Source organism: Trichosurus vulpecula, chromosome 1 (assembly GCF_011100635.1).
Source record: "Trichosurus vulpecula isolate mTriVul1 chromosome 1, mTriVul1.pri, whole genome shotgun sequence".
NCBI classification, from domain to species: domain Eukaryota; kingdom Metazoa; phylum Chordata; class Mammalia; order Diprotodontia; family Phalangeridae; genus Trichosurus; species Trichosurus vulpecula.
The window spans coordinates 419126480-419142941 of record NC_050573.1 but is presented as its reverse complement, the minus strand read 5'-3'; positions in this window follow the sequence as shown (position 1 = coordinate 419142941).

Here is a 16462-nt window from a genome sequence, read left to right as displayed (position 1 = left end):
TTTTCCTCTTGAGGAGGGGCCTCCTCCCCAATTGTTGTCCTGTTGAATCCTACTCTTTATGACAGCCATGGACTTGTCCATGGGGTTCTCTTGGCAAAGATTCTGGAATACTTTGCCATTTCCTGCTTCACCATGTCCCCATTTTACAGATGGAGAGCTGAGGCAAAAAGTGATTAAGTGATTTGCCCAGGGTCACACAGCTAATAGATGTCTGAGGCTAGATTTGAGCTCAGATCTTCCTGACTCCAAGTCCAGTGTTCTATCCACTGCCCCATCTAGCTGCCCTGAAACAGTCTCTAAGTCTGGAGAACAATGTAAATCCTTGGGAAAGTGGGGCTCATTGGAGAGGGAAGGAGAGCTGTCTGTTCATGGGTTTAGCTGCCAGTCTTTTTGTGGGGGTCAGGAACATAAAACCTGGGTAAATAAAACCTGTCCCACAGATGATGTTTTTGTTAGCTGGAGTGTGTGCATGGGAGCCAAGGACTCTTTTTGTTATAGAGACCTAAACATGAACCAAATACTGATGTTTCCAAGGGAAATTTTGGATGGGGGCAAAATGAGCTAAGTTCTAGTCTTCCCAAGGGAAATTGTCTGGAGATGCAAGCTAAACCAGGAATACTTAATGTAAACCCTCTTCCTCCAACAAGATCAACCTAGTCCACACAAAATAAAAGCTCCAATTTCAAACCACAGTATTTTGAGTAGTTTGGGGCTGATAGCTCTCCCTGCTTCTTTAGTTTATCTTCTGACTCTGGTGCCTACTTCCTTTTTAGCTAAGCGTAGCATTTGCTGTGTTTTTCCCTTTCTTACATTAACTGCTAAACTTTTATCCTGTGCACAGGTAGGATACATGTAGAGTAAGCAAGAAATAGGAGCTTTGTAAATGAAATGACCCTTCACTTACTGTGAGGCAAAATGTTGTTTGTATCATAATTGCTTTGCTGATTTATTTTGTTTCTTTTTAAAATCAATTTCTATATTTTTCAATTGTCAAGCATTTTTTTTCTCCCTCCCATACCTCCCCTACCCACAGAAAAACAAACAAAAAAGAAAGGGCCCCTATAGCATGTAAGCATAGTAAAGCAAAAAAAATTTCGCATGTTGGCTGCCTCCAAAAACATTCTGCATATTACTTCATGTCTTTGTCATGAAGTAGGTAGTATTTTTCTTTATTAGTTCTCTGGAATCATGATTAAGCATTTTGTTGATCAGAGTTGCTAATTTTCAGAATTGTTTATTATTATTGATCTTATAGTATAAATTGTTTCTCTGGTTCTGCTCACTTCATTCTGTATCAGTTCATGCAAGTCTTCTCATATATCTCTGAATGCTCCCCTTTCTTCATTTCTTACAGCATAATAGTATTCCATTATATTCATATACCTTTATAATTAGTTTAGCCGTTCCCCAATTGAGGGACGTTCCACTTCCTTAGTTTCCATTTCTTTGCTGGTATAAAAAGAGCTTCTATATTTTTGTACATAGAGGACCTTTACTTCTTCCTTTGATCTTTTTGGATGTGTTAAAGTATTGGAAAGAGTGAAAATCTGTAAAGTAGGATTTCTTCCAAGTGACTATCATTCTCATTGATCATAGCCTATAGTGTTCTGGGGCTTGATGCAATCAGCATGAATCTACAAATAGGAGCACACCTAGAAAACTTCATCATCTCTAGGGACATCCAATAGAGTGAATAGAGAGAATTGGTCTTAGAGTCAGGAAGGTCTGAGATCAAATCCTGCTTCAGACCTTTACTAGCTGTGTGACTCTGGGAAAGTCAGGCAGTCAACTAGCATTTATTAAGCACCTACTATGTACCAGGCACTAGGTTAGGTGATAGGGATACAAAGAAAGGCAAAAAACAGTTCCCGCTCTCAAGGAGTTCACAGCCTGATGGGGAGACAACATGCAAACAACTACATTTATTCCTTCCGTTATTGTGACTTTCCTCATCACAGTTTCAACATGTCTTGGGTCAGCATAAGAAATTAAATGGGAATTTTGGAGGAGTTTCACGGAAGCCAGGGTGAGATGCAAAGGCCAGCAGAAGATGCACAAAAAGTTTAGAAACTCAGAGGCGCATAAAATATATGCATAGTACTGTAAATACCTCAGAAAAGAAAAAGAAAATATTCAGGCTTCTTCTCTGGTAAGAAGAGAGAGCTAAAAAATTTTACATAGATTTTCCAGATGGAGGGGGTGCTGCACCCCTAACCCCTGCAACGTGGAAAGCACAACCATATATACAAACAAGGTCATCCACTACATCCCAGGCCATCAGCCTATCATCTTGACTTTGGTCTTGCCACTTGATGCAAACAGCATGAATCTACAAATAGGAACACATGGAGAACTTCATCATCTCTAGGGACATCCAGCATAGTGGATTGGTCTCCAGTCTTTGGACTGTGTGGAGATGTGATACTAGAGATGAGGAGAAAGGTTAAAGCTAGACATCCTCCACTCCAATCAATAATCATTGGACTCCAATGACTCTGGAAGACAGAGTGAGATTAACAACTTTGTGCAGCTTTTCCTCACTTAACTCCAATTTACAAAAGAGTCAAGACATCACCCTGTGATATCATTGGTCCTCTCTGAGAACAAAGGATGATCAACAATACATGGAGGGGAGCAAGGTGTAAGAAGATGGGAAAGTGTCTGTTAGAACAAACCCTAAAACCTGAAAAAGCTTTAGAAAATATTTTGTTGTTGGCTCAGTAGAGGAGAGAGCCAGAAAAAGGTGTGGCTCCCTCCTGAGTCTCAATAAGTTTCACATTATATAGAGTTCACACAAGGTTGTAAGGAGAAGCAGCTGGTTGACTGGCATGAGGCAATTAGTCAGTTCCCAGAAAGGGGTATTTTACAGGCGAGCTTACTTGAGATGTATATCCAGCAAGTAAGTATACACATTTAATAAAACGTGAGCTAAGCCAAAGCACAAGCTACTGGGGAACACCAAGGCACAAGCTTTGGGTGGACCCAAAACAAAACCTGGGTGAGGAGATCCAAAGCATACATTAAGTTTTGGGTGGAACCAAGCATTCCCCACAGTAGTCTCCAGCTTCCCTGGAGCATCTCTGAGGTCAGCCTGGCCTGAACTTTAACTTAGACAATTTCTAACCACATAAAGCTAGATTCAAACAATATTAATAAATAATAACAATATTTTCCCTGCAAAAAGTGAGAAGGGACTGGGTTATGAAGGACTTTAATAGCCAAATAGAGAATGTTATATTTGATTCTAAAGACAATAGGGAGCCACTGGAGTTTATTGAGTGTGGGCTGGGTGAGGGGAGTTGACACAGTAAGTTCTGTGCTTTAGGAAGATCGATTTGATAGGAAAGTAGAAATTACAGGACTTGACAGCTGATTCGATGAGGTGTGGTAGGAGAGAGTGAGGAGTCAAGAATGAAACCCAGATTGCAAGCCTGGAGAGCTGGGAAGGTGGTGGTAGCCTCAGCAGGAACAGGGACATTAGGAAGAGGTGATGGTTTATGGGAAAAGCTAATAAGTTCAGTTTTGGACATGTTGATTTTAAGATGTCTGTGCGAATCCATTTTGAAATGTCTAATAGGCAGCTGGAGATGTGATACTAGAGATTAGGAGAAAGGTTAAAGCTAGACATCCTCCAAGGCAAACCAAGCACAAGATTTAGATTCAGGAAGACTTGCGATTAAATCCTGTCTCAGACACTTCCTAGCTACGAGATTCTGGGAAAAGCACCTGACTTTTTTGATCCCATTTCCTCCTCTGTGAAATGCAGATAATAATAGCACCTACCTTGCCGGGTTGTTGTAAGGACCAAATGAAAAGCATTTTGCAAACTTTAAAACACTATATAAATGCTAGCTATATTATTATTACTACATTAGTGAATACCTTTTGCAAATAATCTGGGTGTTTTTTTCACTTTGTTTTCCTCCCATCTGATGGTGATAAGCAACAGATCGTTAAGCAAAGTTCATTCCGTGGGTGCACAAACACCTGGCAGGGTGTCTGGTACACAGTAAACTCTGAATAAATGCTTGTCTGATTGACTAGAGGAATCTCAAATGGTTTGAATATTTGTATGGGAGACACCTGGACTAAGGAGAGCCCTTAAGGCTATATTTTGCTCTTCTTGTTAAATAATTTTTTATGGCCTACAAACAATAAACACAGAAAAATCTTGATCAGTGGTTCGACGGAAAGTGTAGACGGTTGTTAAAAAAATTGTCTCTGACAACCTGACTATTCCCTTCTTGTTGTTTTGTTTGTTTTTAAATCAAGGATGCTCTCAATGTGTGCTGAAGACCATTCTCTCACAGTTTTTATAGAGTTAAGAATGAAGGGAAATGAGTCAATAAATGCCCCCATCGTCTCCATTCTTTTATGAATTTGCCCTCTTCTGGATATCTGCAAAATCAGTCCCTGAGTGCCTTCAAAATGGTCACCTGCAGCACAAAGGTTCAGATGTATTATTTCTTCAGGTCCTTCTCCCATGGCCACCTAGCTGGCTTTCAGTACTGAGGTAAGAAGGTACAAGTACACCCTACACTATCGAGGACGAGAACAGGGCAACGCAGAATGTGCCAACCTGTTTCCTTCTGTGCCTTTTTGTTGCCCTCCTGCCAGCTCCATCTACGAAAGTTTTGGGAATGACCGGGTTTAGCTAGGGCTCAGGCAAGGTATCTGCAGGCTTGCTTTTCCCTCAGTGACTTATCTCTGTTTTGTGAGATGATTGTTTTTGTTGTTAAGTTGTGTCCGACTCTCCTTGGGGTTTTCTTGGCAAAGACACTTTAGTGGTTTGCCATTTCCTTCTCCAGCTCGTTTGATGGATGAGGAAACTGAGGCAAACAGGGTTAAGTGACTTATTCAGGGTCACACAGCTAGTTAATGCCTGAGGCAAGATTTGAACTCGGACTTTGCTGACTTCAGAGCCAGTGCTCTATCCACTAAGCCACCTACTTGTCCAATGAAGATCCTAGAGAATTTGTAATGAAATCTATCTCCCTCCTTATGATGTGGTAGGGGAAATTAGAAGGGCAAGGAAAACTCCAGACTCCTGGCCCAGCACTCTATCCACCGCACCCCTGAGCTTCCCCTTGTCATAATCTTCTACACTCAGTCCTCAATAATGATTTGCAAATGAGCTTCGACTGCAAACAGGTATTCCCCTCATTTGCCGTATCTTTGTGCTTGGCAAGGAGGTCAGATATTTGCTGACTACAACATTAAAGCCTCCTCCTTCTAGACACCAGTTCTAAGAAATGGTAATAGGATCACAGATGCAAATCTGGTACCATAAAGGTCATCAACTCCAAATTCTTCATTTTACAGATGGGGAAACTGAGGCCCAGTGTTGCCAAGGGCAATACAGTTAGTAAGTGCCTGAGATGGGATTTAAAGCAAGGTATTCCTGATCAAGAGCCATCTACTGCATCATGTCACTTTTCCATTTTTGGAGGCAGTAACTTGTTTAAATGGGTTAGGGCCATCCATGTAAAGGCCAGATATGTCACTATGTGGCAATGTCTAATGGTAACCTCTGCTCCTGTTATAGGCACTAAAGCTCACAAGACACCAAACCTTTGTTGTTGTTATTTCTGTTGTGTCCTACTCTTCATGATTCCATTTGAGGTTTTCTTGGCAAAGATACCAGAGTGGTTTGCCATTTCCTTCCCCAGCTCATTTTTCAGATGAGGAAACTGAGGCAAACAGGGTGAAGTGATCACACAGCTAGGATGTGTCGGAAGCCAAATTTAAACTCAGGTCTTCCTAACTCCAGGTCTGGTGCTGTAACCACTGCACCACCTAGCTGGCTTTACATCAAACCTGGAATAAACTTTATTTAATTCAATCCCAGATGATAAAGGACATAGAAAGGATTCAAATGAGCTCATAGCAAGTGAGCAGACCACTTTCACCTCTCGTTGACTGCCCTCTCCTCCTTCTTCCTAATCCTTCTGACTCACCATACCATTTTGGGTGGGTCTCCAGCAAGGCATGAGGTCAGGGTTGTTCCTCCTAATAGTCACTAATCTAGGTAGCCCCCCTCCATCTCACTGAGGTCATCCCCCTCTGCTTCCAGTTAGCAGCATGGCACTCCTTGTCGATATCACCATTCCCAATCCTCTTTCCATCAAGTAACCTCCTTCCCCACCATAAGAGCTCTTAAACTACGTTCTATCAGGTTCTTTCCCTTACTATATTTGAGTTTCTTCCTGCGGATGCTCCCTCAAAGTTTCTCCTTCTCTCCAGGAGATGGTGCCAGTTCTGCTCAGGGTCAGTATAGTGTTACAGTTCTTGCATGGCTACAGAGACAGAATGGCACCAGGCTATTTATTCCCTCAGTTCTTTGATAGTAGATTCTCTAGCACTACCCTACAAAGAGCCTCTTCAGTTGTAGTGGCTCCTTCTGTTCACCTGTCTCTGTTTTCTCATTTCTGGTCAAGTTAAGGTCATTCCATTCCATTTGCTGTGTCTCCTCCTCCCTTCATCCTCATCTTCCCAACTCAAGTCATGGTATGTCTTGCACTGTCTAATGGTAGCTCCAGCTTCTGTGACAGGCACGAAAGCTCACAAGACATCAAACTTAGGCCCCATCAGTATCTCCCACTGAGTCCTGGAGGGATCCAATAGATACTTCTGCCTTTCCTTTCTTGTTTTTCTCTAGCACAGGTGGGCAAATTAGCCAGGACCTGATTCAAGAAAGCACAGAAAAACGAGATAGGATATAATCCTATCCCTGAGAAGCTGGAGAAGATATTGATCCTTACTACATAAAACTCTGTGATGTCTAACCCAGTGAGGAGCTGGTGCCAGCAACAATGTGAGATTGTAGCTTCAAGCAGCAAGATCATATTCCAGTTAGAAGAAGAAATCAGTCGGCCTCCTTGCTCTGTAGAGTCCGACTTTAATGTGGATAACAAACATATTACCCAAGTATGTAAGTTTAAAGAGAAGTTTCTTCCTCCATCTTACTAAAGACTAGTAAGTGCCACTTAGCAATTGAATATATAAAATTGAGTGATCCTATTATATCAGGAGGACATGCAGCACATCCAATAGACATGGGCTTCTCCTGAGAACCTTAGTGCATAGGACCGTCTTAAGTGCAATTATTAGGGCATAGTGATATCTTTGGGATGGTAAATTGGACCATCTGTTGTCTCAGTTCTTACCTTGCCCTTGGTCATTGAATGGGCATGGCCTCAGACAAACTGTGACCTGGGAAAGACCTTCATCTAGAAAGGCCACTGCATCCTGGGCCATTGCCAGTCATCTTGACTTTTGACTTGCCGCCGGACTCTGATCACACTGGAGGCCGATGATTTTGCACAGCACTGCCTCATTCATGTCCAATTTGTTCACAAGTCAAGATGTCATGCTTGTTGATGTCATTGGTCCTCTTCGAGAACAAAGGATGAACACCAACAATTAGGGCAAGTCACACCTCCCCAATATTTTATACAGGTGGAATCTAACCAAAATAAATATCAAGCATGGCCTGGAATGGAGAAAAGGAGGGAAGGAGATATTGCTCTAAATAGTCAACAGACTATTTAAAGGTAATTATGGAAGAATGAAGGAAGACACTGTTGTCACAAAGCCAGCTTGCATTCCCTCCCTCCCTGACTCCCTGATTTATTGTTTGTTGTATCCATTAATGTATAAAAACATATATTTTTAGCACCTTCTGGTAGATCCCTCTTCCTCCTTTCCTTCCATTATATATATTTTCCAACCGCTCCAACCACCCTGTCCAACCTTAAGGTGGGTAGGGGCACTGAATCATGTTTTCCAAAATGTTGGGTACTATGTATTTGTGTCCAAGAGGGGAAAGCACAAACAGGTATTGCCACTTGCATGGGAAGACATCCTCTCCTTACCACTGTGGGGGTGGTTGGAAAGGGGAACTGGGGATCAAGATTCCACAGGAAGTTGACAGAGGGGCTGATGTATGTGGCTTTAAGGTGGTTGGAAATTGGCCTGCATGTTGTCACTGAAGGAAGAAGAGAAAGTAGTCATGGTGAGTGGATGTCAGGTCCCTTTCCATATAAAAGTAGAGAAATTGTGCAGGCAAGTGTGGAATATGGGAATTGGCAGGAGAGAGAGTGTGGGCAGTCAACTGCTGAGACATGGAGCTAGAGTCCACAGAATAGCATTTCAAGAGTGGGCGAATGCAGAGGTTGGGAGCTTTCTGCACCACAGGTGGGGGCAAGTTGGAGTGTGTGCACAGTTACAGGAGATGCAGCTTAGTTTCTACCATGTCCCACAGAGCACATGCCAATGCAGAACAAACAGTGATAAGTGCTGTAAGATCAGATTTTATCTAGGATAACTTATCTGAATCATGGGCACAGCTGATAATACTTTGACTTTTTGTTTCTGAAACAACCTAATTTGTTGGAATCCATGGATCCCCAGATGCCCACATCCTTGGAATGACTTTACTTTAAAAAAAAAGAAGACTCTGGTCAAATAGGCCAAGCCAAACATAATGAGACCCCCTTATTTGAGAGGGTGTGGTAGCAGCTTATTATTTGTTTGCTTTTCTTATCACATTTTGAATTAAAGAAGACCTCACAGAATTTTCATACCCATACTTTTTAAAACAAAACAAAACAAAACCCTAGTCATTTGTTATTTATTGATGAGAAATGCTTGATCTGAAGTGAATACATTTCCCTCTATTCCACCAAAATGAGCATCAATACTGAGGCCCCAAGAGATGCTACCTCAGGTATGTATGTGTAGAAAGGACTAAGCAATGTACCCTTGGCTGACATGAAAAGAAGAGGTCCAAGGACTTTGGGTTTTGACACTGAAGTATGGATTGTCCCTGTTTGGAGAAGAGAACTTTGAATTTTGTTTTTTATTTTAAGTGTGTAAAGTAGGGAAGGTCAAGATGAGTAGAATAGGGTTCTCTACTTCTCTTTGGCCACCAGGGTGTAGGGTTAATGGTATATGAAGATCTTCCCTGTCCATTAATAGGCCCATGTGACCATACCCCACCAATTACAGATGTTTTTGACATCCCGTGCAGAGCCTATACACATGGGCTCTCATGCCTTTGTGTATATGGGCTCTAGCCAATCAGGTGCCAAGTAGAACTGTGTGTATATATAGAGAGAACATTGAGAGGGTGAGTGTGAATAAAAAGAAGAAGAGGAAGAAGAAAACGGGTGTTGGTTGAGCATTGAGCGTTGAGCCAACTGCCAGCCACAGCAGTGGCAGCAGAAATTTGCTGAGGGGCGGAGAGTCGCTGAAGGGCAGAAACTTGCTGGAGGGGGACCCCCCCATGGGAAGGATGATTAACTTAAGACACTTTTCTAAGTAGTTGTTATCAAGGAGCCTCCTAGCTGTGAAAGTGAATTGAGATGGTGGTGCTATGGGGCTGGAAATATGGGTGAATACTTTTGTTGCCCGTTAAGCTTTGCTTTCCTGTATTTCCATAATATTTTGTCTGGTATTAGTGTACAGAATAAATGTTACAGAGGTTCAGTCTCGAGTGAGGAGTGCCTGTTATACCTGGTGATTCAATCCTTAAGATATATTTGCATATTCATAGCAGCTGCTCATGTCACATTGGCAATACACAGGGTCAGACAGTGTAGATCTTGGAAGTGATCTTAAAACAGGAGACACTTTCTTCAGGACTGGGGCAGTCTCGATGAGATATCAGAGATTCAAAAGGAGAGAGAAACATTCATCTTGACAAATACAATCTTTTTGTCTGAGTCTTGGCTGTTTCTGAACCTTCTTCTACACTCCTCCAAACCCAGCGGATTGGTTGGACCTCTAGCACGCATGCCCCACAACGTTTTTACCTGTCTCTATTGAGGTTTGAATCTGCAGGAAAAACCCCCAATAACAGTTGTACAAACAGTTGTACCTCCAAAATCAGTAGTGCTACGATGTATATATAATATCCGAATATACATAAATATATATTTATATGTGTCATTAATCACATGTCACTAGTCACAAAACACAGTCAGAATTTTTGCAAAAACCTGCTGCTGTGTCACAAAAAAAAAAGGTCTGACTTTAAAGTCTCTTGTTGATTTTTCCCTGTGTGGAAGACAGATGTTTTTTGTTGAATCTGGACCATCATTTGCATCTGGCTGGACAATGGACCATATTCTCTGCTGCCCACAAACAGAACTCCATTGACAGCAGTGGGAGTTTTCCTCAGAGAAAGGGAAGGGAGGGTTTGGCCCTGTCCTTGCTAAATTCAGCCTGATTAAGAAGAAAAAGAGGGGGGGGGGGGGAAGTAAGTCTGACATACCAATGCTAACAGAGCAAAGTGGCTATTGGCTTTAGTTAAATTTACTTTGAACTTTCCCGAGCACAGGGTGTACAGGCATTCCAGACACTGATGAAACTCAGAGGCCTGTCTGGCTCCAAGCAAAAGGACAAAATGTTTGCATGTATTAGATTCATAACTGTTCTGAGACAAAGGATAATATATTGTTATGCCCTGTTCTCCTTGTTTGTGCCCTTTATTTTTTCAGAAGGCTTTTCTGTCTTTTTGCCATTCTCCCAAGTGCCACTGGAAGACCGTTCAGGATTCTAATAGTTGTCTTCCATATAGGGAAGTTTGGTGGGACAAAGAGACCCAATGAAGTGCTTAGAGACAGACAGGAGCCCCCTCAAAAACCCAGGTTTAATTCAGTCTTTTCCACTGAGAGACTACAGCTTCTATTTTCCCCTTGTCTCCTTCCTGTTTGGCTCAAGAAGGATCATCATTTCCTAGGAGATTATATTTTCTATCCATCTGGATGGAAAATCTCCTCTAATTGGGACCAGTTGGCTTTAGGGAGATTTCCCCAGGCCCAAACTCTGGGGAAGCCTCTCCTCAGTCCCACCTCCAGCCAAAAGACAACTATTCTTGCCAAGGTAGTACTTATTTTTAGAAGTCTCCAGGGTTTTGTGAGCATTTAGAGATCCATTCGTTTGATTTCTGGCTCCAAGGTATGTGGTTCCTGAAACCCAATCACTGTCATGCTCATCCTTGGGTGTCTCATTTCCATATGAAAACTCAAGAGAGTTTCCTCAAAGCACAATAGAAGAGCGTGATGACTAAGGCGCCCGGATTTGTGCAAATGACAGGATCCTGGAAAGATGAAAGTCCCAGATGAATTCTTTTGAGGAAATTGAGTGTGAGTACTAAAAGTTAGAATACTATCAAGTTTAAGTGCTTTTTCCTTCAACCTCTGAGGCAGCTAATGCAAAGTATGCAATTCTTCAAAGTGTATAAATCTGAAGAATTAAATTCTGAGGAAGTAGGCATCTGTGCAATTTGACAATCTGCCACCAGAGGGCGATGTATCAGCCCAAGCTAAACTGTTCTCTGGGCAGCTGGATGGCATTCAGCTATTGGATCTGCCCTCTGCATGAGCTACACCTGGATCTCTGTCAAGGGTGTGTGTCTCTTTATATGGTTGGGTCATAGGATCATATATTTAGAGATGGTCTCAGGGAAACTGAGGCCCAAGGAAATTAAGTGACTTACCCATGTAGAAAGTTTCAGAGGAGGGATTTGAACCTAAGTCTCCTGATTCTATAATGAAATCTAATCACTCAGCCCCAGCCCCCAGTTACTAGCTACTCCTCTTTTTGCATCATGTGTCATTGAATTTCCTCACCAAGGTCATGACTTTACAAAATGTTTAATCAAGATAGCAAGAAAAGGCACAAGAGACACACTATCAAAGCCCCCATGATAAACAGCTCAGATCGTAATCCTCAGCCAGTCCCTGATTCAACCCCTCCCCAGCAAGAAAACTGGGGGTTCAGTTCTTAGGGGTTTCCCAATAAGGAGTTGAACAAAAAAAGTTTTTATTCATCAACTGAAAGATTACTCAAGCTGTGCTGATGAGTACAGCAATTTCAAACCACCTGATATCTCTATCAAAGGCTATGTACCTGATGGGAGTAGGGAGGCATCCAAAAGCACTGACTTTACTTTCCCTGGGGCCATGAGCTGAAGTTTTAACTTTCCCCAGTATTATGGTAATTAGGGTGGGACTTTTTTGCTTTTCTCTTTTGTAATGCTAAGGCCATCAAGTGCCTTTAATGAGTATTGCTTTTGTTTGAATAGGGCAGGTAAAATGGGACACTTTTGTCTTTTTTTTTTTTTTTTGGAGTGCTTCTCAGCACTGAGGAATGAATCTTTGATTGAATCGGGAGTCTTTGATGATCTGCTTACGTCAAGGGAAGGACTAGTTCACATGGGTTTGGTTGTGACGCCCTCTGACACCGAGGAAGTGTGTATATATACTCAGAGGTTAATGTTTCACCTTTGGGGGCACATTTATTGAAAGAGTGTTGGTGATTTGACCAAACGAGACTCTGGGTAGCCGTTGGAGTCCCCCCTTGTCCCCAGCTTCGAAAAACCCAGATGTTGTTGCTTCTCTCTCTGGTAACTACGTATGTATTGCTATGGATCAACTGGTTTGTGTTATTTGCCCTGTTTATATAATGTATGCTTATAATTTCTCTTTGAACTTCTCTCTGAAGTTCAGGGTACTGGCTTTTTTCCCTTGAACTAGGTGAATGACATATGTTTAATTAAAGTAAGATTGTTAACCCCTTATTGCTTTCCTTAGAAAAGCAGATCAAAGAATCCATGCTAGCAGCCCTTCTGTGAGCTGGTGTTGTTGGTCTTCTGCACCCACAGAAGCTGCTAGCAACATTGTTGTTACACCCAGTTATCTCCTTTGCTTGAAATAATAGGTGCATGCATTCCTTTAGTACTTCAATAAAAGGCTGGCATCTCCTGCAAGAGGTGGCATGCCTGTGAACACCCCTCAGCTCTCAGGATGCATCTCCCAGAGATGTTCAAGGTACTCTGTGGGTTCGCAGCCAGCAAAACCATAGCTAAGGAGCTGTACCAATGTGTTTCCCTTTAAGAACCAGAGAACTCAGTTAGTTCCTCATAAAGGCATTTAAGAAAAGGGCAGAGTAATCAAACTAACAATAAGACATTTTCACCCAAAACTTAGTTATTCTTCAATAAACACACCATCAGTGGGAAGAATGGGACATGTGGAAAGAACGTGTAGAAAATCATACACATCAAGAGAACATGCAGCCAGGGTATGAGTAAGGAAAGGTAAACAGATGTGGGTGGGGCACCTGTATGTAGAAGCAATTCATACTCCTGATGTTGCAGGGTTATTTATACTGCTGCTGCCAGGTCAGATTCCATGACCCTCATAGATACTGCCAAACATTACCCTGCTGGGCATGTGGTTGTAGGGCTTCTCTGCGCTTTCAACTTTTGGCCTTAGCTGAGATGCTTGGCTATCTCTTTTTAGTTCAAAGGCCAAAGGCTTTTTTATAGTGCTTTTAAGAAAGAAGGCTGTCACCCTGAGCCATAGGACCAGCCCCAGCTCTCAGAGGAAAAAAAAAACCCAAAACCTTCTTAACTTTTCTTTTTCCCTTTATGAAAGCTTCTTCCACTTTTATGGAAGCTTCTGTCTATGGCCTTTCCACTGAGTATTGGCTAAGGCATGTCATCCTCAGTAGCTGAAGACTTTGCCTTAGGTACCACATACTTTAGGAAACAAAGTGAGGTCCTTCCAGCTAATTAATGCCCTTGGGCTTCATATTTTCTTTAGGTTCTACCTCCTGGCCTTAAAACTTGTGTCTCTCTGTCAGAAACTGCAGTCTAGCTGAGGAACAGACTATCCCTGGTCATTATCCATGTAAAGACCCAATAACTTCTGAGGTTTGGGATTCCTCAGTTTTCCAACTCCAAAATTCTGTTCTCCTATAAAGATAGGGGCTGGGAGCATGGAATAGAAAGAAAGCACAGAGTCAAAGCTACTCCCATGGGCTAAGGTTATTGTTCCCTGTACCTGGTTAACCATAGTCTTGACTCATGCCCATAGTGTCAACAAAGGCTGAAAACTCTTTGAGTTCACCCTTGTACTTGTTTGTCAGAGTCCAGCCAAGGGAAAATGGCATGAGGAAGGTGAGTTGACTGCCTGGTGCTTGATTGCCGTTATTCTTCCCATAGTTCTGTACCTTTCTTTACAAATCTCTCCTCTCCCCCCACCCCATGCTGGCACTCACACTGCGTGCTCTAGATTAGAAGTTAGGCATATTTACCCCACTGACTAGAACATACCTGTGACACCACTATCTAAGAGGTTAAGTATGTGTGCATATACATATACGTGTGTCTGCGAATGAAACATAGACGATAATATATATTTATATGTATATATGTATACACCTCCTGTCTGTACAAAGACTAGTCCCAGTGTGAAGGAACAGGGACCTTGCCCTCAGACAAAGAGGGTACTTTGCTACAACCCTCAAATCTTCTGGGGCTACTAGGACAGAAGGCCTAAAAGGTGGACAATTCCTTATGAAAGTCACATCTGTCCACCCTTATCATCATTCTGCAAGAGTTGAGCTCAGCCAGCTGCTTGGACTGGGAATATAATCTCGAGTTGTAAGCGTGGATTGCAGGTTCATTCACCAGTCGAATCAACCAAGCAAGATCCCCAGGTGCTGTAATATCAGTGCCCAGTTTTCCCTAACACGGGGTTAAGGGTGAATGTGAAAAGAGCAAAGTACATGTGGGTAAAGCAGAGTAGCCAAATTTTCCTTTGACTTTTTGTCATTTTTATTTGTTCTCTAACCAGGAAAGTACAGCATTCTATAGGGTGTGGTAAAACCTGGATTCTGATATGCTAAAACAAATAAGCAAATTCAAATGACATTTATTCTTTTCCAAGTCCTGAGAGCTATTTTATTTGTTCCAGCAAATGACAAAATAGTTCCAAGGGAGCTGCTATGTGTTTTGTTCTCCTTGCCAACTCATTAGTTATAGCACTGCAGTTGGCTGCAGCCTAGCTAGGCTGACGTCAGCTCCACAGTAAAAGGAAGACAGAACTGGAGTTGGGGCCTGAGGAGCTGACAGGGAGAATGGAGAGGGCTCCAATGTGCTTAAATGTCAGCAGGAACATTTATAGAACTATAGTGTTCATCTAATTTCTTGGATCCAAGAGATAAAATAGGAAGATAGGAAGGGACGGGAAATAGCCGTGGTGATAAACATTTTAAATTGGGGTCTTGATGTCATCCACCTTAGTTAAGATTTATTATTAGGAGCAGCAGCATAGTGAAGAGGATGGAGAGCCAGTCTCTGAATCAGGAAAAGTGGGGCTCGGGTTCTGTCTCAGACACATCCTGGCTTCATCACCCTGGGCAAGACATTTAACCTCTCAGTGTCCGGGGTGAATTTCTGCGACTATAAATTGCAGAACAAGTGCCAACCTCCGTTGATAGGCATTACCTATAACTATAAGGATCTCTCTATACTGATCATAATAGCTGGCATTTATAAAGGACCATCTATATGCCAGGCACTGTGCACTTTGCAAATATTATCTTTTTTGAGCCTCACAACAACCCTAGGAGGTAGGTGTTATTATCATTGTCATTTTGCAGTTGAGAAAACTGAGGCAAATAGAGATTAAGTGACTTGCCCAGGGTCACACAGCTAGTATATGTCTGAGGGCAGATTTGAACTCAGGTATTCCTGATTCTAGGCCCGGCACTCTATCCACTGCACCACCCAACTGCCTTAGGTCACAGGTCCAGTGATCGTCCTCCTGCTTTGGGGTTACAAAAACCCTTTCGCATTTATTATCCCGTCTGAACTTCATAACAACACTATAGAATAACTTATATATGACCGTCCTGTTTTACAGATGAAGAATCTAGGGCCTAAGGAGGTTTAATGACTTGCCCAGTATTAGACAATTAGTATGGGTAACCTGGGGTTCAAACCTGCATCACGTACATAAGATTCTTCTCCTGGATGGAAAAGATGCTGACTCAGCTCTGAACACCTGGACAGGGGGAGATGCTGGAAGAGAGCTCAGAAACACACAGCACCGGGGCAGCATCCTCTCCACCAATGAGGAGAGTCTTATGCAAATGAGCCCAGCCTTAACCCCTGGGTCTCAGTCCTAACAAGGCTGCTACTCAAACCCAGGTCTTCTGCTCCTACCATCAGTATTCTTTCCATTAGGCTTCTCATGAAGAAACATTTTAGTTTTAGAAAAATTAAGGTTTGTTTGACCTGTAAATAAAAAAGAGATATATTGTCTCAGAAGTCTTCTGGGGAGAGCATATACATGTACAAAGGAAGCCATCCTGTTTCTGGCACTTACCCCCTGCCTGACTTTGAGGTGAGATCTTTCTGGGCCTCTCTTTCTTAATCTGTCAAGTGAAAGGGTTAGATTAAATGACCTCTAGATCTATGATCCTATCTATGGAGGCGGTTTTATGTTCACCCTCCCAGGGGAACTCCCCCTGAGGAAACTCCCTTTACCCAAGCAGACTGATACCTGCTCTGCAACTTGGTCTTAAAAAGTTACCTGTGACTTACCTAGGGCCATAGAACCAGAACGTGTCAGAGAAAGAATGGGATGTGTGTGTGTGTGTGTGT